Source organism: Eptatretus burgeri, chromosome 3, assembly GCF_056783735.1.
Source record: "Eptatretus burgeri isolate ZD-2024b chromosome 3, Ebu_testis_v1, whole genome shotgun sequence".
Taxonomy (NCBI): domain Eukaryota; kingdom Metazoa; phylum Chordata; class Myxini; order Myxiniformes; family Myxinidae; genus Eptatretus; species Eptatretus burgeri.
In genome coordinates this window covers 131524543-131549962 of record NC_140963.1, presented here as the reverse complement: position 1 = coordinate 131549962, position 25420 = coordinate 131524543, and positions in this window count along the sequence as shown.

Genomic DNA, 25420 nt, shown 5'->3' with positions numbered 1-25420 from the left:
CGCGATTCGAGTTACGTGGCCGTCAGCACGCCGGCGGGCGCGAAATCCGCAACACTGGTGTCAGGTCGTGCGATACAAATTCATCGCCCTCCTCGCGGCACTGGTATCGGAGAACAGGAAAACGGGCTCTCCTGTCTCCGGCTAAATTCACGGGAATCGGTCCAGGGGTGAGAGAAGCGACCCCCGATTCCCTCCAAATTACGAGCGAGCAAATTAACCCTTTAAGAGAAGCAAGATGGCGTCTCAAGGCGAGCGGGAGCCGGGGGTATTAGAAATGTATATGTGTAATAATGTAGAGTCCATGGTCCAGGATGGAATCCCCGTGCAGGAAATGTTGATTGTGCAGGAACACGGACTCGCCCAACTGAACCCAGAGCCCGAAATGGGTGCGGCAGCGGCCGCAGTGTATGACACCTCCCCTCCCCCTCTCCACCAAAACCCTTCCCGATCCCTGCCGGAACGGCTCACCTGAGTGCATCCGACATGGCCCAGCTATGCGCCATGCTGGCGGCAATGAACGAAAAGATGAATGCGAAAATGATCGAAAAGATGGATGCGAATATGAAAAACGAAATGAAAGACATAACAAGCAAATGAATGAAGTGAAAACGACGATGGATGAGAATACACAAAAGATGGATGCGAATACACAAAAGATGGATGCGAATACACAACAAATGAACAAAAAGATGGATACAAATACAAATGAAGTGAAAACGACGATGGATGCGAATACACAGCAAATGAGGGAAGAAATGAAAGAGCTACGGGGTGAGACGCAGAACATGGGCCGATGCCTGCAGGCGGGCATGAAGGCCGTGACCAGGGAGCTGGGAATGGCGACTCCACGTGTGGGAGCAGGCGAGCTGGAAGGGGGTGCAACGGCTGACAGGCCCGCGGTGGAGGCGGGTGAAAAAATAATTCGGGGGGCGTGTTGGGCGAGAGATGGTGACAGAGGAATCGACGGTGACCAAAAGGGAAAAATTAAATGGGGAGACCAAAACGTGTGAGACGAGACACGAGGTGACGACAACGGAAATAATAGTGGAGACAAGGGAGGTAAAGGGTGAAGAGTTGGCAGTGACGGTAGCCGGGAAGGGAACGATAGAGGAGAGACTGCACGGTGAAGACGGGGTAAGTGACGCACACACACACACGGAGGTAGTGGAGGATAATGGGGGTGAGCTCGCGGAGCGTGTGGAGACCCAGTGCGAGCACCTGGATGGCCTCCAGGAACGAGGGGAGGGAGTATGCCCCCTTGAGGCGAGTCACGACCAGGTGAGTTCGGTCGTGCTTTGCGAGGTTGAGGGGAGGAGTGCTGTGGACAGGTGCACGGAGAGCTTGGGGGGTATAGAGGCCCCGGAGACCCTTGTGGGGACACGAATCCCCAGTGTGGTTGTCCCTGTGTGTGTGGTGCAAGGTGTGAGTGCGACCCCGTGTGTGAGTGGTGTGGTGGCGATGGTGCCAGAGTACGTGCTTCCCAGCACGCCGTGTGTGGATGAGGCACCGTGCGTGAGTGTCGCCATGTGTGTGAATGAGGAACCGCGGGTGAGTGCCCTCGCGTGTGTGGATGAGGCACGGAGTGTGGATGAGGCACCGCGGTTGAGTGCCCCCGCGTGTGTGGATGAGGAACGGAGTGCGAGTGAGGCACCGCGGGTGAGTGCCCCCGCACGCGTGAGTGAACGGCCGTGTGCAAGGTCGCTGTGTGCAAGGGAGACCGTGTGTGTGAGAGAGCGGTATGTGAGGGAGATGTCGGTTGGCATGCGGGAGCACGCAGCCGCGTCTCCCGGTGTGAATGTGATGGAGTGGACTGTGTGCGTCGTAACACGCAGGTGTGCGTGGGTCGAATGGCGACGACGGCGACATGGGAGGAACGAAAGCCGAGCAGCGGCTGTAGTTGTTTCGGGGACCGTGCCGGGTTCACCCAGCAGTGAGCACGCGGTTCGTGCTGTGCAACGCACGAGACCGCCACGTGCTCGCTTGCGAGAGTGAAGTCCCGGTCCGGAAACGCACGCGGTGGATTTGCCGATCCCGCGGACGGACAAAGTTTAGGCAGGTAAATGGATTTGGACCGGACGGGTTCTCCACGCGATCGTGTGTGTTAAGCTCCAACGGGCAAAGCACATGTGTTCGCGTGGGGAACCCCTCGAGACGTGGGGCTTGTGTTTTTTTATTTTTTTTTTTGCGCACGGTGACGCCATGGCTGCACGTGGGGTTGGAATCCGGCAGGAGGGGTATCTCTGCCGGATGGTCCCGTCCAAGGAGGGACGAGGAACACGTGCAGCTGCATGACGTCACGGGCAGTTGCAAAGAGCGCGAGTTGCCGCGCAGGTGCTGCGCATGGGAAAAAAAAAGAAAAAAGCAAGCCTCACTTTCGGGTGCACAGGATTCCTGGGCAAGGGGTGAAAGACCCCCTTAACTGGGCACAGGATGGAAACTAGTTAGGGGGAAGGGTTAGCTTAGTTAGACCGACTTCATGGGGCAGGGGTAAGTCCTCATGGAGTCCGTGGAATGGATTAGTTAGAGGGATTGTAGCCAGATTTAGGTTGGGAAATAAAATGATTTATTTGGAGACAGTGACAGCCTTTGAATGTGTAGAGGGGACGTAGTTTAGCTACGTAGTGTTAAAAGGAACGTGCTGTGGTTTAAGGGACGACGTGGGAGCACGAGTTAGTTAGGGGATGTAGTTAGGAGGATGGCAGAGTTCAGCGGTGTGTGTGTTGAAGAGTTGTGGGTTGTGAGGTGAGTACGTGTACATGTTGAGTGAGTGAGGCCAGCGGGTCTGTGTGTATGGAGCGAATGGGGAATGCATGGTGCGATGAGTGATTGGGGGGAGGAGTGACTCCCGCCCAAGGGACCCCGGGGTCAGAGTAAAGTGAGTTAGCTGGGTTAGTCAAATTGAAAAATGGAGGTCGTTTTGTTGTTGGTGGGAGTGTAGGCTCGAAACCCATTTGGAGGGGTGCAGGAGCCCTGTTGACGGGCTTGGGAGCGTGGCTGCGAAAGGTGAGTATCGCTGAGTGGGTACCCCGGGCACCAGGGTAGTCGGCCGCGGTAGGCCATGGGCCCATGTGGGGCCGGGATAGAGTAGTGGGCACGGGTGCGCCTGCTTGGTGCGGGGGCCCGGGGCGCCATTAGCCGCGTGGGCAGTGTTGTGGGCACGGGTGACCCTCGGAAAGGGGCCCGGGAGGCCGGCCTGCCACGTGTGCGTTTCATGGGAGGTGCCATGGGGGGCACTCCCCGGTGTTAGGGAGCTGGTAGGCTCGGAGGCAGTGTAGTGCCCGGGGGTGCCATAGCGGGAGATTCGGCAGAGGGTCGTGCCTGCCAAAGGGAGCCACGTGTCCTAGCCAGGAGACCGTGTGAGGGCACGGAGCGAAAATTGGGGGGCGAGGCCCGAAATTGTGAGGACACCAACACAGGCGACGGGAATCTGGGTTTATAGAACCAATAGTTTAAGCGAGAGGCGCTTGTTGAAAGCCCCGGGGTAGTTTAGCAGTTAAATGGTTAGGGTAGATTAGGAGATGTACCCCTCCGCACCATCCATCCCCTCGCTGTCGTTGTGGGCCGCTGGACCCACTTTGGTGTTAAGATCGCCGAACTCTGGGGAGGTCATTCTGAGGCTTCGTTGGGCCTCGACACAGGACGTTAGCTCTCCCTTATTCCCCTCCGGGAAGGGAACGTAGGGGTTGGGAGTAGGCTCGGTGACAGGATAGGTTAGCCGAACAAGGACGATAAAGGGGGTTAGGGGACGATTTATAGTGGCAAGTAAAAAAAAAAAAAAATAAGTTGGGGCTAAATTGGGGTTTGACAAATTAAGGGAGTGGGTATGTACAGTGACAGGCAAAGGCGATAGGTTGGGAGGGAGACAGGTAGGTAGGTCCGAGCCCACCTTCCAAGTGGCCAGCACCACCGCACTCCCTCCACCAACCTCCACTGAACGGCAAAGGCTGGCCAACTTCATCGGCTGACCGTGTTTTGCTTCAAGGCGGAGGCCGGCCAACTTCAGCCGGCTGGCTGTTTTTGCTGCGAGGCCTGTGCCGGCTGGATCGGCTGCAGCTGTGGTACTTCAAGGCCTGTGCCGGCCCAGTTCATCTGCTGGCTGTTTTTCTTCAAGGCCTGTGCCGGCCAGTTCATCTGCCGGCTGTGTTTGCCTGCAGCGGCCTTCTTCTGCGGGCTGTGTTTGCCTGCTGCCTTTGCCATGCCATGCCCACTGCCCACGTTCACCAGCCCCGTTCAATTTTTGCTTTGCCCCCTCCCCCCTGTTCATTTCCATGTGCGCCAGGATCCGCAAGGCAACAGTTTGCAAGCTGCGAGAACTGCCCTGTTGGCAGCTACAACACGGGCCTGCAGTGGCGGCCCGTGCACCGTGTTTGCGTCCATCCATTCATCCATCCATTCATTGTGTTCATTGCGTGTGCCACTTGAGCTGGCACGGAGACTGCGTTTGTGCAGCCCATGCACCGTTGTGGTTCACTGCATTCGGTCCATCCATTCATCCATCCATTCGTTGTGTTCATTGCGTGTGCCACTTGAGCTGGCACGGAGACTGCGTTTGTGCAGCCCATGCACCGTTGTGGTTCACTGCGTTCAGTTCAAAAGGGAAGGCCTTGGACTGCGTGTGAGCAGCCAGCCACGTTCCCTGTCACCTGCATTGTTTTGAGCCAGAGACTGCATGCGGGCAGCCTGGCTCCCTGCTAACTGCTTTTCTTTTGCAGAGTTCAATGATCCTGGGCCATGGTTTAGTGTAAAATTTGTAAGTTAAGGTTAAGATGTACTGTAAATATGAGTGCGCCCCCGGCATGTCTGTCCTCGCGCCGGCAATTTTATTTAAGTCGTCCGTGTGAGTGAGGTTGTTTAGGTAGTTACGCAGCCCTCAGGTTATTTATTTTGGGGACACGAATACCATGAATGTCGCACTCAGGGATCCGTAGGTAAAATGTACTCGGGGAAAACTACACATGATGGCACACGAAAATTTGACGACTCGGGACGAGTCTGTAAAAAGGGGAGGGGGTAGTGTTGTGGTTACCAAATTCGCAAACCACCATTCAGGTCCCTTAGGTGAGGTATCTCGGTAAGTACATGTGTAGTTAGGCCCAAACCCGTTGTCTAGTGGGAATACATGTCATTTATGCGAGCTGCGACTCTTCAGGATAGCCGTTTTTCTTTTACTATCTTTATTTTGGACCAACCGCCATGATTACCACCACAATCACAACATCAACCACCAACCACAACGCCGCTTCACCACAACCGCCACGACCTTCCCGTCACACCTCGCAACCGTAGCATCGCCACCGTTCTTGCCCCGCTGTGGGTACCGGTGTTGGACTCGTGCAGGGCGCGCGTCGAACAGCGGTACAAAATCACGGATTTTGTGCTTCAAAAACGGATCAAAAACGACACACGCCCACTTTTTGCCGTCCAATCGGTGAGCGAGGGCGATTTGGCCCCGCCTCCAGGACGATCGATATATGCAAATTTATGGATCAAAAAGCCTTCACGCCCACTTTTTCTCGGGCCAATGGGGAGCGAGGTGAAAGGTCAAAGGGAGGGGTCAAAGGCGAAGCTACGGGGATAAAAAGGACCGTGTTCGTCAGTCACAAAAGTGTCGGAGAGTCCAGAGGAGAAGTGTCGGAGAGTCCAGAGGAGAAGAGTCGGAGAGTCCAGAGGCGGAGAGTAGGAGAGGAGGAGATTCGGAAACAGAAAGTCAAGACTTCGCGGGCGGTGGAGCTGCTCGTCGTGTGCGTTGGAGTCGGAACGGAGGGGACGGAGCTGTGGAAAGGCGGCGACACCAGACGAGGGGGTGCTCGCGTCGTGCAGGAAGCTGCACCCGAGGGAGGCCGACAGCGCGACCTGGCCGAGGTGGAGACGCTCGTCGCGGGATAATAAGATCCTCTATACCCCGAGCATCAGCAACCCCTCCTGTTTCCCCCCGCGCTGAGATAGTGCGACCAAGGGGGCCCCTTTCCCACCCCTACCAGAGACTGTCCCGCGAGGCCCGCGGAGTTGAGGCACCATCGCCGCTCCGCGTCTCATCACCAGACGGGTAGGCGCGACCCGGTCTCGGCCTCAGGCCCGCCTCATCCTTGAGGGTATTTCTTTTCCTTGGTTTTGGGTATGTGTTGTCGGCGCCGTCTGTGAAGTAGAATTGTATAAGTGTTGCCGTGTGCTCGGTAGTCGGTATTAGCTCTGCATTGTGTTTTCGCTTTTATATTTGCTTTTTGTGTAAATTGCATTGTGTCTTTTCTGTGTGCATTTGGTGGAATTGTATTTGTGTGCTTTCCGTGTGCCGCGAATAAATGTGCTTTATTGTTGAACTGTTTCCCGCTTCGCTTCGTCATTTCTTTCTTTGAATCCTCATCTTGCTTCACGTAAAGGGTTGGTAGTGGGCTGAATACGCCCGATAATTAATCGAACCGTCGAGGTCGACGAATAACACCGCTCGGTTATCCCGATAGTACGGAACGGGTCGCTTAAGTGGCCCGTGTCCGAAGTCGACCTGCGGCGAGGTGCGATCGCCCGGTCTCCCCTCCGCGTGGGTACTTAGGTAGGTCGAATTCGGCGAGCAACCCTATCCCACGCGGGGGCTGATTGGCTCGATCGCGGTGAGACCGAAAGGTCCACCCGTGACTGGTTCCCGGCGTTAGTCCGAGAGGGTCACGACTGGATTGTCCGTCCGGTGGGCGACGTGCCGCGATTCGAGTTACGTGGCCGTCAGCACGCCGGCGGGCGCGAAATCCGCAACAATATGTACAAATTATACTTAGATGATGTGTACAAATGTACTTCTGAGGTAAATATGTACAAATTATACTGAGGTGATGTGTACAAATGTACTTCTGAGGTAAATATGTACAAATTATACTTAGATGATGTGTACAAATGTACTTCTGAGGTAAATATGTACAAATTATACTTAGATGATGTGTACAAATGTACTTCTGAGGTAAATATGTACAAATTATACTTAGATGATGTGTACAAATATACTTCTGAGGTAAATATGTACAAATTATACTTAGATGATGTGTACAAATGTACTTCTGAGGTAAATATGTACATATTATACTTAGATGATGTGTACAAATGTACTTCTGAGGTAAATATGTACAAATGAAACTTAGTTTACAGTATATTGTTGTGGATTTTCACCCGCCTAGCGTGCGGGCGACCGCCTTTAGCTAAATTGCGGCCGTGCGTGCCCACCGAACGTGGCAATCCAGTCGCAGCTTTTCGCATCAACGCCGAAACCCAGCTACAGGTGTTGTTAACCACACCATAGATCAGCCAACTCTTCTGTCCACGCGCGACAGGGTTGTTCGCCGAATTGTCGATGTACCTAATTATTCGCGCAGACAGAAATGCCGGGGATTTATACCTCAACGGAGCCTGCATGAAAACGAGCCGCTTTTAAGCAGCTCGTTCCGTTTGCCGAGCGGTTTTATATCGCCAAGCCCCGTCAGACCAGATGTACGTTTTATCGGCTCTTAATCAGCCAGCTATTTATTCCGAACGCAATTATGGCAGTTCATTGGAGGAAGGGACGCAATGAGCAGGTGAATATTCAAACAATAGGGAACATTTATTTCCAATGCACATATGCAAGCAAGGCAATGAATGGGGGGTAGGGGACAAGACACGAGCAAGAAAACCTACAGCCGTTATCTTCTTATTACGCACATGCACTTATAACAATTCTACTTATGGACAAGGTGCCACAGACCTCCATGCAAAAACCCCAGAAAAGAAAGGAGAACTGGCCTCGTAAGCCTTTAAAGGTCCCCTGACATGCAAAATAAACTTGTTTTTATATATATATATATATATATATATATATATATATATATATATATATATATATATATATATATATATATATATATATATTTTAACTTGAGCTTCCGAGTGAAGAGATCACCCATGTTTTCTTTTAAAAATTAAAAATGGGAAAATTAGAGCAATATTTCGATCATTTCTGGAGCTATTCACAACTTGCTATGCCCCGCCCCCAAAAAAATGGACCAGCCAATCGCAGCGTGACGTCACAGACAGAAACTCGCACAGAGTGGATTGACTCGAGATCTCTGGAGTCTAAACCAGCGTTTCTCAACCTTTTTACCCTTGTGGAACCCTTGAAATAGTTTTCATGTCTCAGGGAACCCCTGCATAAAAATTATTATATACCATTATTAATATCGAGCTCTTTTATATTTTTATCGTCGTTCACTTGGTAAATATAACATTTTTTTTCGGATAGCTGGTTTAAGGAAAAAATGACCCCCTTTTTGTCAAATTTATTGGCAATGAAAAAAAAAACATACTGCTCGTTTGAGACCTCACACCAGGGTTTTAATTCACAAAAAAAAAAAAATCATTTTTAAATCAAAAACAAACACACCTCATGTAACTTGATCAACAAAACTTAAACAAATAAAGCTGAAGCAATAAAGGTAAACAGAAGAACTAACCTTGAGAGAGGGAGACTTCGCGCTAGGAAGCACAGAGAAGATAGATGGACACCGTGCACACGTCCCGTACTTGAGTCAGTCACTCAATGATACACGAATCCGCCGCGTACAGGACGTCCACTAACCAGTGAGGGCGGTTTCACACTGGCGCCATATAGACATCGTTAAATACATTCCCTATGGTTGTTATAATTGTAAATAATATAAGAGGTTGAAGCCTCTATTATAATAACCAAGGAGTTTCCAACAATATGCCGTACGTGTATAGTAAAATTACGAATATTAAATCAAACAAAAACTACTCAAAAATACATTAGCCTATTTATTACTGTTTCTCGCGGAACCCCTTGCGACCTCTTGCGGAACCCTCGGGTTCCGGGGAACCCCGGTTGAGAAACACTGGTCTAGACTAGTCCTATAAATCCGTCGTCTGTCCGACTCGGCTGATAAATCTGACGTGGTGTAGCTTTTATTCATTATTCTATTTTTTCCATTGTTTTCTACTGGCACTACATGACGACAGTAGGAATAAAATAAATAAAAATGCAACAGAACGTCAGATTTATCGGACTACTCTAGACAATTGTGTCACAAGATGTGTTCTGCACACAAGTTTTCATCGTATCCGGACAGCGAGATTGCTTTGTTTAATGCGCGGAGAGATACGGCCGATGACATGGGCCGCCTTGTTTGTGATTAATTCGCCGTGGAGCAACATGTCCACTGCGCTGGTCACGTCACCTCACTAAAATATTTCTGATATCGAGCAGTATGCAAGTCAAATTTACATTATTGAATTACGAATAGGATTTAGTCTAACCAGTTGTGATTGCCAATTCTTCCTTCGATGTCCTCCCGATCATCATGAACGCCGGGAATTTCATCGCCAGTTTCCTCTGCTTGTCCTGCTTCGGGCTCGAACTGCGAAGGCCGTATTTCATTTCCAGCTGCCTGAACTTCACTTCCCGTGACTACGTTATCCGACAATTCTCCATGTGATTCAGACCAAAATCCTTCATTTCTCTCACACTCACTGTCGCTACCAGACAAATGAAAGTCCATGTCATCCATTATTCAAAACCAAATGTTCGATTTTTTTTTTTTTTTTTTTTGAAGCAGAAATGAACGAAGCGATTGAGTCGACCAATCAAATATGGAAACACACAGCAAGCCAATAGAATCACGTAGTCCACCAACCCGAGTAATTAACGTGCAGCCTTTGACATACTGTACGCGATGTCATGTGGGTTACGCCCCTTTTAGGAGAACTTTTAGGGGCGTTCCTGAAGAGGTTTGTTTTTTAAATTTTACATTTTACAGAATGAGTATCGTGAAAAAACATTGTCGATCTGAATTCACGATGAAAAACTCCTCGAGGACATATATAAATGAAATTTATGTACTTTGGCATGTCTGGGGACCTTTAATGTTCTTCGTAGCTGGGACGACCGAAGGAGCTCCGCGAGGCCGTGCAGGTTACCTTCGTCACCCTTGGGGCGACTCGATGGTCTTTTTGTCGGCGACCCTCCGTATGTCTCCGTTGTCCAAGTGGCAGCTGTTGTAACGGCGGTTCGGTTGGTCCAGGGCCGAGCAGTCCGGCCTGGTCGATCGGGCCTGGCCGACGATGCTTCAGAAGAGCGAACGGGCCTTGCTCTTTTTTGAGTTGATGCTCTTTAAGAGCCCGCTCACTCCTCAGTGTCGCTCGGACCGTTATGTAGCTGGCTGGCGACTTCTCTCCAGTTGCAACTCGACTAACTCCGACCAACTCTGGCGCTCTTTTCACCGACTCCTCTGAACTGGACTCCACACTCCACCAGACTCCAAACTCCGCTGGACTCCAAACTCCACTGCAGGCTCGACTCTCTGGACTGTAACGGCCCAGCCCAACTCTCTCACCCACTCCACTCTCTTGGCGTTTCAGCCCGGCCTTTTATCGGGTTCGGGGGGGGGGGCGCTTGGTCTTTCACCTTCGACCCTTCACCCCCGGCTGGCTCCGCCCCTTTCGTCGTTTTGATCCGTTTGCAAGTCATGCGCGGACGTGTTTGAGATCACTCTCACAACGCGGCTGTGTTTGAAAACACCCTGCCGCCGCCGAGGAAGTCATCGTGTTCGTCTGTGGAGATGCTGCTTGTTGGGGATACCGTTGCTGGTGAAAAGATGACGGCGCCGTGGAGATGATGGTGAGATGTTTGGTTGTTGAAATGTTGTTGTTTGTGGAGATGATGTTGTTTGTGGAGATGATTGTGAGGACTTGTTGTTGTTTGTGGAAATGATGGTGAGGAGATGTTTGTTTTAAAATAAAGATAGAAAAAGAAAATAACGGCTAACTCAAAGATGCACAGCCCGGTTCACGAATAAATCCCGTTATACATCGGTGGGGAAATCTAACCTGGACACACACTTATCGACAGAACTGACCTCTGGGGAACCTGAATGGTGATCTGTGAATTTCCACAACCGTAACGATATGTACAAATTATACTCTCTTTTTTTGGATACCTTGTCGAGGCTCGTTTGAGAGCGAACACACAACACACATCAAGGGGGGGGGGCATGAGACAGGAGGGGAGGGAGTGGGAAGGACAAAATAGTGAGGAACAGAGACATTTGGAGATCTGTGGAATGGAGAGGGATGGGATGGGGAACATGGGGAATAGAAGATGGACATTACAGGGACTTTCAAGGAAGGAAAGCAGGGAATTTGAAGGAGGTGGGCTTGGGTGGATTATCGGGGGTAGAAAAGATCGAGGATTTGGATGGGGGATGATAGGTGGTGGTGAACAGCTGTTTTGAAGGCCTGGAGGGAAGAATGGGAAAGAATAGAGTGAGGGAGTTTATTCCAAAGGTGGGGAAAAAGTGGAATGAAAGAGTGAAGGTGAGCAGTGATTCGTGATTTTAGTAGTTTTACCAGAAGGGGGTTGTTTGCGGACCTTGAGCACCCTGTGGAAATGTGGTGGGGACAAACAGACAGAGCAAGGGAGGGGGGGCAAGGCTGGAGAGGAGACGGTAGAAGACAGAAAGACCACCGACCAACCTGCGGTGATTGAGTGAGAGGCCCAAAGACTCAGCCTCATTGCGGGAGATGCAAATATTCCGAAATTTCTCGGTTTCTACAGCGTGAAGCCGAGAAAGGTGGGAGGCAGAAGCACCAGCCCAGAGGGGAGAGCAGTACTCCATCAGGCTTCGGACAAAAGCTTTGTAAGTGGTCAGGAGGGCCACGGAAGGACTTTGCACAACGGAGGATTCCCAGTCGGCGACTGGCTTTGGAGGCGAGGTTTGAAATGTGGCTTTCCCAGGAAAGGTCATGGCAGATAGTGAGACGTAGAAGCTTGAAAGAAAGGACTTCTTCCAGAGGATTGTTGAAAAAGTGGATGGCAGGATTTTTCTAAACAGTCCTTTCGAAGAGACAAACTGAGAGTGTGAGATTTGTCCGGATTGAAAGACATGTTCCACGTGTTGGACGAGTTTGTGATTTTATCCAGATCTGCAGTGAGAGAAGAAGCTGCTGCTTGCCGGTCTGAGGGATGACCAATGGTACGGCAGAGGGTGGAGTCATCAGCAAAGAGATATACAGGATTTTCCAGAGTCGGAGAGATCATTGATGAAAACCAGAAAGAGAACAGGGCCCAGAACGCTGCCTTGAGGAACTCCAGCCTGGACAGGAAGAGGGGATGAGAGAACTCCATTTAGGGCCACACGTTGACTGCGACAGGAAAGGAAGTCTGCGAACCATGAATGGAGATGCCATGAGCCTTGGATACCACAGGAAGAGAGTTTGGTGAGCAGGGCAGGGTGCCAGACTGTGTCAAAAGGACGTGATATGTCCAGGGATACGGCTCGGATTTCCTGTCTGGCATTGAGGACCTCCATCCATTGTTGGGAGAGCAGAAGCAGCATATCCAGGGTGGAGTGACCTGGTCTGAAACCAAGATGATACTTCGATGATGTGTACAAATGTACTTCTGAGCTAAATATGTACAAATGAAACTTAGTTTATATTTTCAAATGTACTTCTGAGGTAAATATGTACAAATTATACTTAGATGATGTGTACAAATGTACTTCTGAGGTAAATATGTACAAATTAAACTTAGTTCGAAATGTACAAATGATACTGACTCGCCTTGCAGCATATGCAGACGGATTTGGAGTGAGTGTTGTCCAATAATTGATTTAGTCATTGGTTTATTGCGTAATTAAAATAAATAATAATCGTAAAATGATTGATTTCTCAATCATTTGCCAAATAGCATACCTAAACCACCACTGTTTCATCCAAATCTGTAACTTCTTGAAAATTAGGTTATTAATTTTAAAATTAAATAATTGATGAATCAAGAAATACCCTTTATAGCAAAATCTCTTGGTCACTGTCATGTCCAAATATGCCTGAAATATTGTTACGAATCTGGAAGCCATTTGCACACAAACAGTCAGCAGCCCCCGCAGTTCAGTTATTTCGATAAGTATGTGTTTATAGTCAGGGTCCCGTCCTTCTGTCTAATGGGAATTGCATGTGTGCTGCGAAGTTTTGGGTAGTCGATCTAGTCTATCCTTATTATCAGTATTTCCATCGATATGTTTGTTTGTCTGTCTGTATGTATGTCTGTTCGGTCCAGTGCTCTGTTAATACAATGGCGATTTCGATGAAACTTGGTTGGTAGGTTCATACCATGACCTAATTGTGTGCAAATGAGAACCGTTGCTATGGACCCATCCGTTGCCGAGCAATGGACTTTTGAAATTTACAAAAAAATCTAAAAAAAATTTTCCCGAAAATCAAAAATTGGGCCATGAGCGACTGTGGGCAGTACATTCAGCCATATTGTCAAAAATTTCCAGCCGGATCCTATGAAAACTGTCGGAGAAGATAGACTTTGAATGAACCCTGGTCGAAAACAATAAAACAACGAAGTTCATTATAACTCAGAGACTATGAGTCAGATATACATGAAACTGGTATGATACTGGTATGTTATGGTATGTCCTAGTTATGTGTGAGAAAGAACCGTTGCTATGGATGCTTTTGTTGGCTAGTAACGGCTGAAAAACAACTAAATTTGACTTGATCGACGACCCATGTCCGCCTGCCGGCTTGTCTTTATAGTTCGTTTTTTAATTTTTTATATTTTTTTACGTCTTGAAGCCGCACAACGCCAACAAATCTTCGCTCATCACCTCAGAGCTGGCTCCGCCTTAGCCAGATGGAGTGTTCGGCCCGACCAATGAGGGGCGGCCACGAGTCGCCCGACAACCCCTCGTCCAATCCAGAGGCGAGTTCCTCACAGCAGTTCCCTCGACCCGCGGGGGAGGGGAAGGATAAGAGTAGGTGGCAAGCCGCCATCAAGAGTGAGAAGAAGCAGGTGCAGATTAATCGTTTAATGAAGTTTGCCCGGAGCACCACCAGTGGAATTATTAATAAGCGTGTTGCTCTCATTCGGCTTGCCTTTGCTGGAAGGAGAAGAAGCCTCATCCCTTGCTAGCGTTCTCGTCTTGCCTGCTGGCGTTCTCGTCTACCCGCGGATGCTCATCTCGCCTGGTCCGTTCTCGTGCTGGCTGATCTCCGTTGCATCGTTCCTGGTCCCTGGTGCTTGGTGTGGTGACGGAGGTGTGGGTTAGAGTCCCCCCCCAAACCAGCTCGTCTCGACCAGACCACACGAGGCGGACAGGTGCAAGCGTAGGCTCCTGTCCTCAGCTCGCCTTCCCTCCCGAGCTGGAGGGCCAAATAAAGGCCACGGCGCGTGCGCGTGTGCGCGCGCGCGTGTGTGTGTGCGCGTGTGCGCGCGTGTGTGTGTGTGCGCGCGTGTGTGTGTGCGCGCGTGTGTGTGTGCGCGCGTGTGTGTGCGTGCGCGCGTGTGTGTGCGTGCGTGCGTGCGTGCGTGTGTGCGTGTGTGCGTGTGTGTGTGTGTGTGTGTGTGTGTGTGTGTGTGTGTGTGTGTGTGTGTGTGTGTGTGTGTGTGTGTGTGTGTGTGTGTGTGTGTGTGTGTCGCGCCAGTCTGTTAAGTAGAATTGTTCAGTGTTTTTCGCTCACTGTACATTGCCTGCATTTCTTTCATTCGGATAACTCTGCTCTCTGTGTCCCCCTCCCTTATAAATAAACCCCCAATTGTTCAATGTTCCAGTTCGTTACCTGTCGTTTCTGCCATTGACCCAGCACAGTGCGGGCTTGAGAAATGGTGAGGCCATCGCTGCCATAAGTTGTCATTGGGTCCGATGGACTCTGGTAATTCCACTCGGTTACACTGGACCGAGGTCACTAGAGCGACCCGGTTCGACAGAGTCCGTCGAGGGTGTGACTTCCCCGGTAATTTGACGACGTGGGTACTTAGGTATATTGAAATTTGGCTATTGACCCTGCCCCACACCATCAGAGAATTGGCGATGACGGTCTTTAAGTGACCCATGACCTTTCGGAGTTGTCCGAGTCACGACCTAAATTCCGGGTGTTCGGTGGGAGACTGCTCTACTGCTCCACCTAGTAATCGTTTATCACCACCGAGCTCCGGCCCACAACAATATTGCCAGTATGAGAAATAAAATAAATAAGTAATTAATCAATGGACTAATCCCAAAAAAATTAAATACAATTTTTGCCAAAGCACATCTTCACTTTTTTGTCCCCAAATTTCAGCTTCTCAGTTCAAAAGATGCCTGAGATATCGCCTGGACAAACAAACATGAAAACAAGCAGTCATAGACTGGTACTTACGAAATTGTCAACTTGACCTCTGACCTTGTCTAATAAAAGCTGTCTCTGGAGAAGATAGCGACGCAAACCAGAAGTTTCTACGATGATTCTGTATCAAACCATCAAAAATCGAATGTTTTGGATGTTTGACCTCACTGTGACCTTGACCTTTGACCGATTTTGACCAAAATCTAATCAGCGCAAGCCATCACCCCCCTGAATCACGTGGTGTAATTTGACATTGGTAGCTTCCTCCGTTCTCGAGTTATCTTTTTTTGGATGTTTGACCTCACTGTGACCTTAACCTTTGACCGATTTTGACCAAAATCTAATCGGCGCTAGCCATCACCCTCCTGAATCACGTGGTGTAATTTGACATTGGAAGCTTCCTCCATTCTCGAGTTATCTGTACCAAACCATCAAAAATCGAATATTTGACCTCACTGTGACCTTGACCTTTGACCGATTTTGACCAAAATCTAATCAGCACTCGCCATCACCCTCGTGAATCACGAAATCTTTAGATTTCGTAAGTAACAATAAAGAAAAGAAAAACAAACAGGGTGAAAACTGAGTACTCCCTTCGGCGTCCGGCAGCGATGACGTCAAGCATTGCCTGGATGTACAATTGGGAAGGAGTGGTGTACAAGAATGAATGAAATAGGATGCAATGATGCAGTTTGATGCTTGTGAATGAACAAACATTTCTCAAATTTTTATTGTCAATATTTATTAAGATAATCATGTGGCATTCATCACCCTTTATCACCACTTGGTCTCTATAAACCAGGCAACACTGCTCTTTATTGTGGGGACGCTTTTTGCAGTAAATGTGACGTCACAGGTGACAACTGGAAACGGAAAAAGTAAATAAAACTTTCAGAAATATTCTTTGTTTTAGAAATGTTATGTACATATGTTGTCTTGCTTGGAACCATTCATCCATCCATCAGGACCATACTCAATGCAGAGCATTGGTGCTGCCAAAGTAGTCTCCTTGGCTATTGGGCACAATCCTGGACAGGTCGCCATTCTGACAGAGGATACCAGCAAGCTGGCACTCATTTTGCTGACTTCAGAAGGATGACAGGCAGAGGCAACCCCACCTGGTATTAATTCAATAGCTGAGCAGGATTTGAACCCTGGATCCAAGGATCCCAAGCCCACCGCCGTAACCATTAAGCCAACATCAGGCATTTGCTTGGAACCTCCTTATTACTAATTAGCCAGCATATCGAATACCGAGTTTACCATGTTCGGTTAACCCTTTGCATGCTGCATTGTTTACGGCCACATGGTTCCCTGTTGCTTCATTTATTTTTTTCATATGGCTGTGAATTCCAAGTGGTATTTGCAAAAAAACACAACTTGGGTCTCAAGTGAGACAAATAACCAAAATTTAATTCAAAAATATGTTTCAATTTTTTATTATCTCGTCGCAAATCTGCGCCCACAGCATGCAAAGGGTTAAAAAAAAAACAACAACCTGTTTTCGATTCCTAAGTTGGTAAGATCCAGTGATATTGTTATACGTTCCAGTTCGAATGATCCATGTTTTGTTTCCTTCAACTTGCTATGTATGAAGTAGTGGCAGCAAAAACGGTAAATATTTTTTAATTGGAATAATTAGATGAGTGCCTGGGGTGTGTTCCGTTAGCAAGCAGCTTGCTATCGCTTGCCAAGTGGCTTGCCTGATAGTTGATTCAAAACGCTCAGGCAAGCACTCCAACGGAACAGTGCTAAGCACCGCTTAACAATTTGGTGGTCTCCATGGAAACGATACCATCGTGGTACTCAAACAAATGCTGTCCAGGATGGCGTTTTCAGTTTTACTCAATCCTCTTGTGACAACTTTCACAAACGAATTTACTGTGTTAGTAGCAGCTGCAGAATATGAGAAAAAGGGAAAGAAAGATAAATAAATGAGGAGTCAGGAGGAGGATCCCTCTGCCAATTCAGCTTATCTATATGGACCTACTGGCTTCCACTGTACATTTTGCATGTTTGTAGATCTTGAAGAAAGAGGGGATTAAAATTTTAAGTATGGAATGAACTTTTCAATAATAATATGAGTAGGCCTAAACATAACAGGTTGTGTGCTTCTGAACATTTCATTGGTTGTAGTATCGTTTTGAATCTGATTACGGCAGCCATTTTTGTTAACATAATGAAGCACGTCTCTTAATAGCTTGCTCTGTTTACCGAGCGGTTTGCAAAGCAGTTGACACAGAATGACTGTCTTGGAAAGCGAGAGCAAGCTTCTTGTTAACGGAACACACCCATGGAAGTAAAACCTTTGGTGGTACAGGGATATTGGCAGGACCTGAAGGTAGCTTGCATGTGAATGGGTGATCATAGCCTTTTCATGTGTGTTGACTGCTCACCAAAGGGAGAGTGTGATAGGTCCTTATGCATTCCTCACGCTGCTTTCGTCCCCCACCAAAAAACCTAATAATTACAACAACTAGATAATTAATAGAACACCTCAACCTGCGCAGTGTTCAAGTATATACAGGTTCCCCCCATGCTTTATTTGAACGAATGTTCAAATAGCGAAGATTCACGACAACGAATTGTTTAATTTAGGGTTATTCTTCGTTAGACCTTTCTGGGTCACTGCTGGATGAAGGTTTTCAATTTCCACTGGTGTTCTGACAGTGTGTGGCCTACCGCATGGGCGGATGTCTTGTCCCGTAACTTCACTTCAAAACTGATTCACGTAACGAGGAACATCATTTGCAGTCGGGGCTTCATTTGTACGCAATGGATGTTTGAACACTCTCAGAGCTTGAACAATTGATCAATCGCAAAGAACAGCTTCACACATCAGCACACCTTTGTCTGGTCGTCCTAACGATCCACATCTTCACAATCTTAAACCCAAATCTGAAAATAAAGAAATGACTGAAATCAGTTCTACATCTATTGGTATGATAACATTTACCTGTAACTTCAATGTTTGTGTCACCCCTGTATAAACAAATGCGTGTTCATTAATTAGTGAGATAGAAATAACTTCAAAGGAAACTAACGAAAAACATTTGCGTCAAGTTTCCCCGTCACAAATCGCTTGTTATATTCTCAGTATTGGAGAAAATGTCACACTCGAAGGACATGAATGAATTACGCCCCAGCCTTTATGAAACGAATCCAATTGAAGAAACGTTAAAGTTCAACAAACGTCGTAGATTCGACCGAGCCCGATCATGGTTTAATAAATAGCGAAGTGTCAGCATCACCTGATCCAGGGACTAATTTGAGTGATTAATCCAGGTATGGCATGATGTAACTGTGCTTGTAAATCGGTTCTGTGCATCAAAAGCTTTGGCTTGTTTGTGCGTTTTGAGAAATGTGCTCATGGACACAATGCTCCATCGACCTGGGCATCATGTACTTGAAAACACACCGAGACTGAGAAACTGTGGAATTTCCAGTCTAACGACGAATATGCTTGATACTTCATTCATTCATTTTGTGTGCAGCACGTGGCTGCTTGCTGCATCATTGCTGGGAGCGCGATGTTCCGCTGATGCAGTGCCCCCCCATAGGTTAGAGTAGGAATTCGTAATTCATCTTGGGTGTCGGTGATAGCTGGCTGACTCTTTTAAAAAGGACACCGTGGGATCTTTTAACGTGCACCAACTAATGCTGGCAGACGGGATTCCCAAGTAAACATCCATCTGTGGAACACACACATTGATGAATCACCATGCCTGTGAAACACGGGGCTGACAGTTTGTACCTGGGTCGGGATTCTAATTCAGGCTGGACACCTGAGAGGCGAGGGTGCGTACCTCTCGGACATCCGATCAGCACTTTCTGCTTGGCAGAAAGCAAGGTCGAGACTGCAGAAAGGTTTAAAAAAAAAAAACGCAACATAGTGTTTTAGAAAAATAAGTTTTTCAAGCTTCGTTAAGGTTGTGTGTGTGTGTGTGTAAATCATAGAAAAAAAAAAAACCACAGGGCTTGGCTGATCTAAACCAAATTTTGCATACGTGTTGGTAGTACCCAAGATCAGGTCATGTGCACAAAGAACCACCCCCCTCTCCCGTCCTGTGAGGGGGGGGAAATCTACACACATGCCAAAGTGCATGTGGTTTACTGACCCCTGCTGCGGGTGTTTTGAGTTGTGTTCAAAGTCGTTGCCACCGTCCTGGGACTGACATCTCATTGGAGAATGTGGTGAGTAATGTTAAATACAGAGAAAGCAGTTGGAGAACTTTGTGTCTTCCTCTGAATTCACGCTGCACTTCTTACCTCCATCCAATAACCATACCTCTTACCTCCGCTCAACAATTGTTGCCTCTGCCACCGAAGGTGGGTAGAGGTTATGTTTTCACCCTGTCTGTCTGTCTCTGTGAACAGAATATCTCAGCTGTGGACGGATTCAGACAAACTTCGGTGGAGAGGTTGGTTGTGTGATGACGACGAAATGATTCGATTTTAGTGAAGATCCTAATCCAGATGTTAGAATTTTTAAAGTAATTCTTCACCGTTGAAAGATTGGGCCAAAATCGATAAAACGCACAAAATCTCAAAAAGTTGTGGACGAGTTATGACAAATCTCAATGTATGAGTTGGTAGGTGACAAGAACAAGCCGATTCGATTTTGGTTCAGCTCTGGATCCAGATCCGGCCTTTCGGTGGGATACGATATGTAAACTGTTCAGCCTGGCGGAGGTATGCGCTCTACCGAGTGCCGTTCTAGTTTAATCGTTTGTTCAGATGGAAATTTGAATCTTTTATTGATCCGAATTTCATGCTGGTAGATTGTTGGAATGTCGAGTACTTTTTCTGACCCTCTGTTTACCTTTTAAGCCTTTATAAGTATTGCTGGTCAAGATGGACCATCGAGTGTGGCAGAAGGCCTCCGAGCTCGTGAAACTTCATATTCTGGTGTTGGCTTTGCGGTTAGGATGGTGGCTTGGGATCCTAGGGTCCTGAGTTCAAGCCCCGTTTATCACTGAATTAACACCAGGGGGTTGATTCAGCCTGTCATCCTTCTGAGGTCGGCAAAATGAGTGCCAGTGTAGCAGCCAAAAGACTGCACATGAAGGGAAGGGGAATCGACGGATTGATTAAATCTGGTATTGGTGTGGCACAGGCATGATGGGTCGAATAGCCTCCTCGTGCGCCTTAATTCCATGTAAATCCTTGTAAATATTAACCATTCTTGAGGTTGAAGGAGGAACTTGTAAAAATGTCACAAGTTATAGGACATTGATGTGAGGACATCATTGTGTGGACATTGATGTGAGGACAATAATAAAAAGGTTTTCTCCCTAATGTACAGACGAAAAATGTTTCCTATGTATGTTAGGCTATGAAGTTTTTAAACCCCATCATTGGTTAATTACAAGACCAGGAGTGGTGCAGTGGACAAATTGATACAAATGAGACTTCAACTTGGGATTCCATGAACATTGTGGGTTCCAAATAGGTCAACCCACTTCGTTTGTACATCAGAATTGATTAGCCTTCCGCCAAGGCTCCTTGAGCTTCCCCAGCCGCATCGAAGAGGTGCTCAAGCCTCTGGGATAAGTGACCATGGGTGGGACTTGAATGATCGTTGTCATCAAGTCAAGAGGGCTTCATCATTAGGTGAATCCACATCATTGTTTTTTTAATCTGCTTTATCATCGGGTTGATCCATAAAAGAACAAAGAACATCAGTATCGCCAAAAGCACATCAATTTCAACCACGTGTCCTCCCCACCTTCAACAACGTCATATGGCACGTAAAGCAATGACACGACGTCACCAATCCCTCGGCTGCAAGAAAATGCAAATGTATTCTAAAAGCAGTTCTTTGAAGGGGTCAGGCTCCATGAATACTGACTGCTCAGCTCTTGGGTCGCTGGATGGGTGTGAACAATCCATTGGACCTGGACCTGTTAAAGCCTAAATCTGTTTTAAAGTATAGACTGTTTATCTCGGTGGACACTGAAATAAGTGAGACCATTTGTTGATCGATCTGTTTTGATATTTTCTCTGAACATTTTCTTTTGAGAAGGAACTGTATGATATTAAAAGTGAAATATTTTGCACACTTGAGTCAATGCGTGGTGACCATGATATTGAACTGACATGTGGCTGTAATTCAAAAATCGATAATCGATTTGAAACAAATTCCCAATTCTTCTTCTCCTTCTCCTTCTCCTTCTCCTCCTTCTCCTTCTCCTTCCCCACCTTGAGAAACTGTCATCCTGGTGTTTCACAGGCAAGATGATTCGTGTGTGTGTGCGTGCGTGCGCGTCTGTTGGCTGGATGTTAAACTGGGCATCCCATCTGCCGGCATGAGTTGACGTACGTCAAAGGTCCTACTTCGGTGGCACCGAGGCTCTGTAACAGAGTGTGGTGCATCAGAATATTTATGTATATTGTTGCAGGCCAGGGGTCGGGTGAGAAGACCACTAGGTGGGGGAAGCTATCTCGGTTCCCACCAGACTCCCCGGAATTGTAGGCCGTCGCACACGGATAATTCCGTAAATCGGAGGGTCGCTTAACCGACCGTGGATGCCAATAACTCAACCGCGTGACCTAGGGTCCTCCCGTCTATGGGTGAATCTGGTTACCTAATTAATCACGAGGTTTAATTACCGGGGAATACGCCCTCGGTATGCCTTGTCCGAACCGGATCACTTTACTGGATCAGCTGCAGCCGAGCGACTGCCAATGACGTACCGGCTAAAAGAAACGAATCGTTGGGAATAAAGTCCCGGCTAAACTCTGATTCGGACCATGCTGGATCAATGAAAGAAACCACAAAGACGAGCTGGGAACATTCCTAATAATGATTTATTTACAATGGGCGAGGAAAGATATGTGGCACGATCAAGATTTATTGGGGTGTGTTGTGCAGAGATGGGGGAGAGAGGTGTGGTGCAGCAAATAAACAGTCAACTTACAAAAGGGGACACAGAGCAGACTAAACGCGAAATTAATAATAAAATAATGATAACGATCTTCTGCAGTCTTGCGTGAGCAGACAGGCGCCAGCGCGCGCACACACACACACACACACACACACACACACACACACACACACACACACACACACACACACACACACACACACACACACGCGCGCGCACACATGCAACGAGGAAGGGAGAGGAGTTGAGGCTACGTTCTCTGTACCTTTGTGCCTGATAGCACAACGTGCCACCAATACTTTTCGGGGGGGATGCTCCGTAGTGTGGTACCCGACAGTGGGCTTGTCGTCTCTGGCTTCAGCCGCACGTGTGGAGATTGTGTTCAGAAAGGAAGAGCCTGAGTCGAGATGGGGTGGAGTCCAGAGTGCGAGAGTGGAGTGGTAGGCGGGTGGTGTCAACGTCGTGTGCGGCAGAGATGAGGAGGTGGAGTCCAAACAGCAGGAGGCGCGTCGTGGTGGTCGACGAGGCGAGGCGAGAGAAGCGGAGAAAGAGAAAAGAGAAAGGCAGAGGGACTGCCCCGACCTTTTATAGGAACCACAGCTCGGGGGGAGGGGCCATGCCGAATCAAAACGTCACACCCAAATCGGGTGCTCCGATTGGCCCTGACCCCTCATATGGCCCACCAACTTTGGCCGGAAAGGAGAAACGAACAGGACAAGCTCGCTTGAGCAGAAGACTAAAAGACTGAAAAGGCTCGTGAGGGAGGGAACAACAATGTGTGAGGGAAAAGGAAGGAAAGTTTCACGAGCAGTTGGTGTTGAGCTTCTGTGGAAAAAGAACACTCCTTCCATGAGCGTCATCCTGTCCTCTCAATCCTGTTAGCCACGAAGGACATGGAGGGTGAACGGCGGAACCTCATCAAGGGGGGCCTGAGGAGTTAGAATCTGAGACAGAAGAGGGTAAGTCGCACATCTGCGACACCGGAAAGGACTCACCTACTGGGTCTGGACACTTCAGGTATGCGGCTGCGTGGCCCCGTCACTTCACATCGCCACTGCCCATCTTCCCCATCCATTTTCCTCCACCTTCTCCAAGATATTTGTGTGAGGTGAGGGAGAGAAGGAAAGACTACTTTCCTTTTCTCCATACTTTAATTTTATTTTCAAGTCCTTCTTGTTTTATCCTTCGCCCCTGAGTGAATGATGGCCAAGTCTTTTGTGGATGTAAGATTGAAGAAGAATATGTGGTGTTTAAATCTGCTCTAATGTGCCTTTTTGCTTTCTTGCTTTAATATAAATGATTGCTTGCTTGTTTGTTGCTATCTCCCATCTGTCTTGGTTGTCTTTTCCTTTGTTGGTCCGATGCAGTGTACAAGTAAGGTGAGACTGGATGTTCGACCCCAATAATTTGCTTTGTCAGTCAGCGCACACTCACTGTAACGCTCAGCAGTAATCCGTGTGTGCACTCAGGGCACTGACCCCGATTAGTCGGCCGTCCACAGGTAAGCTATCACGCGAAGTAGTGTAACCCTGCCCGGATTGGCCGTGCCAATCGGCGTTCCTGGTTACTTGGCAACCTGCCAGTGTGCAGAGTTATCTGTGCCTGGTGCAGATCCGGATTTAGACATGAGGTGGCCCCTGGGCAGCCTTCAGTAGTGGAGGCCCACCCTTCCTTCGAATACTAAAAAGGTGACAAGACATATTTACAATCATGCATAAAGTATATTTTTCAAGAACAAAGAATCTGAACTTCTATATAAAATAGAGAATGATATAAGATGAATATCTTATATTTATTATAGATGAATATCTTATATCTGTTCCACTAACTTCCAACTACCATTCAGGCACTCACAAATACATTTTTCCTTACAATTTTTTTTTCATGAAATATGTGGAAGCCTCCTGGTTGTGGAGGCCCCTGGGCAACTGCCAAGTGTTCATGCCTAAATCCAGCCCTGGCCTGGTGCCTTCACGACCGGGCATTCGAGAGGGTCCCAAGTGCTTCCCCTCGTGGCAAGCCTCGAACGCCAGATCCACGGCTATATATAAATATATAGATATCTATTAAACAAAGACACACCCACATCTCTCATCTGTGAATGGGGGGAATAGCCAATCAATTACACCCAGGTGGCTAGGATTATATAAATAATTGACACCACCCATACTCCAAGCCAAAGAAACTGCAAAAAGCACTCCAAGAACGCCTGCACAAGGTAAGCGCTTTGCTGTTTCAAACCCTTCCCAGCGTTCCTCAACAACAATAAAGACGTTCACACACCGTGCGCACATGAGAATCCCAATGCTACACACCCCCTCAGCTGGCGGACCGGTTTCATCACTTACTGGCGAATCATCAGTGACAGTGCAGGTAGCAATGCATACCAATGAGGCTCCCAAGCATGTACTACATGGAAATGTCAAAAGGAGTCAATATATAAATGATATATTGACTGCTGTGGGGGAACTCTGGGAAGGGTTTGAAATAACAAAGCGCTTACCTTGTGTTGGCCTTCTTGGGTTGTTTTATGCAGCTTCTTCGGCTCGAGAAGTGTCTTCTTCTTTTTGAATGTTAATGGTGCTTTCATTACCAACAGGCTCTATACACGCCACACACCTGAGCGTGATCAAAATCACCTATTAGCCTATTGAGTGTAAAGAAATTTTAATGGATTTCCCACACTCCTTCAGGAATTTTAGTACCACATTACCGCATTGAGGGTGCTTCTGGTTCATCAGCCTCAATGCTCCCAGCAGGTCCAACACCTTGATCCCCATCACTCCTACATTCTGCACAAAACACAACCTGGGTCCCTCATAAAGAGGGCAATTTAGGAATAAATAATTCAGATCTTCTGCCAAATGCCAAACTTCAAGCACCAAGTCATTCCTACAACCATCCTGTAAGGATTCCAATTCCTCAAACACAGAAAGTGAATCAGAGTATAACCACACTGCGAAGATTAAATTCAATTATCCATTCCAGAGCCAGAACTATGGCAAATCGTTCAGTCGAGAAAACCGAGAGATGATTCGTTAGCCGAAGTGCTGTAACCACCCTAAAATCTGGGATGCATATTGCTGCAGCTGTCCTTCCAAGGGAAGGTTATTTGGAGCCATCTGTATATACATGGAATGATTGACTCCAATTTGAATTGACAAAGTCAATAGCTTGATTGCATGTCACTGCAGGATAAACCGTGTTATTTTTCCCCAGAGATCCACGTGGAGGCGAGGGGATTCGAGGGTCCAGGGTGCCCAAATATACATTTTATGATGGGGGTTGACCGGAAGGGAATCCAACCCCATTTCCTTAGCAGTCATTTTATATGCAAGGCTGAAAGGCGGGGGAGTGGAGTTCCCGTCAAGCTTTAGATATTCCCAGCA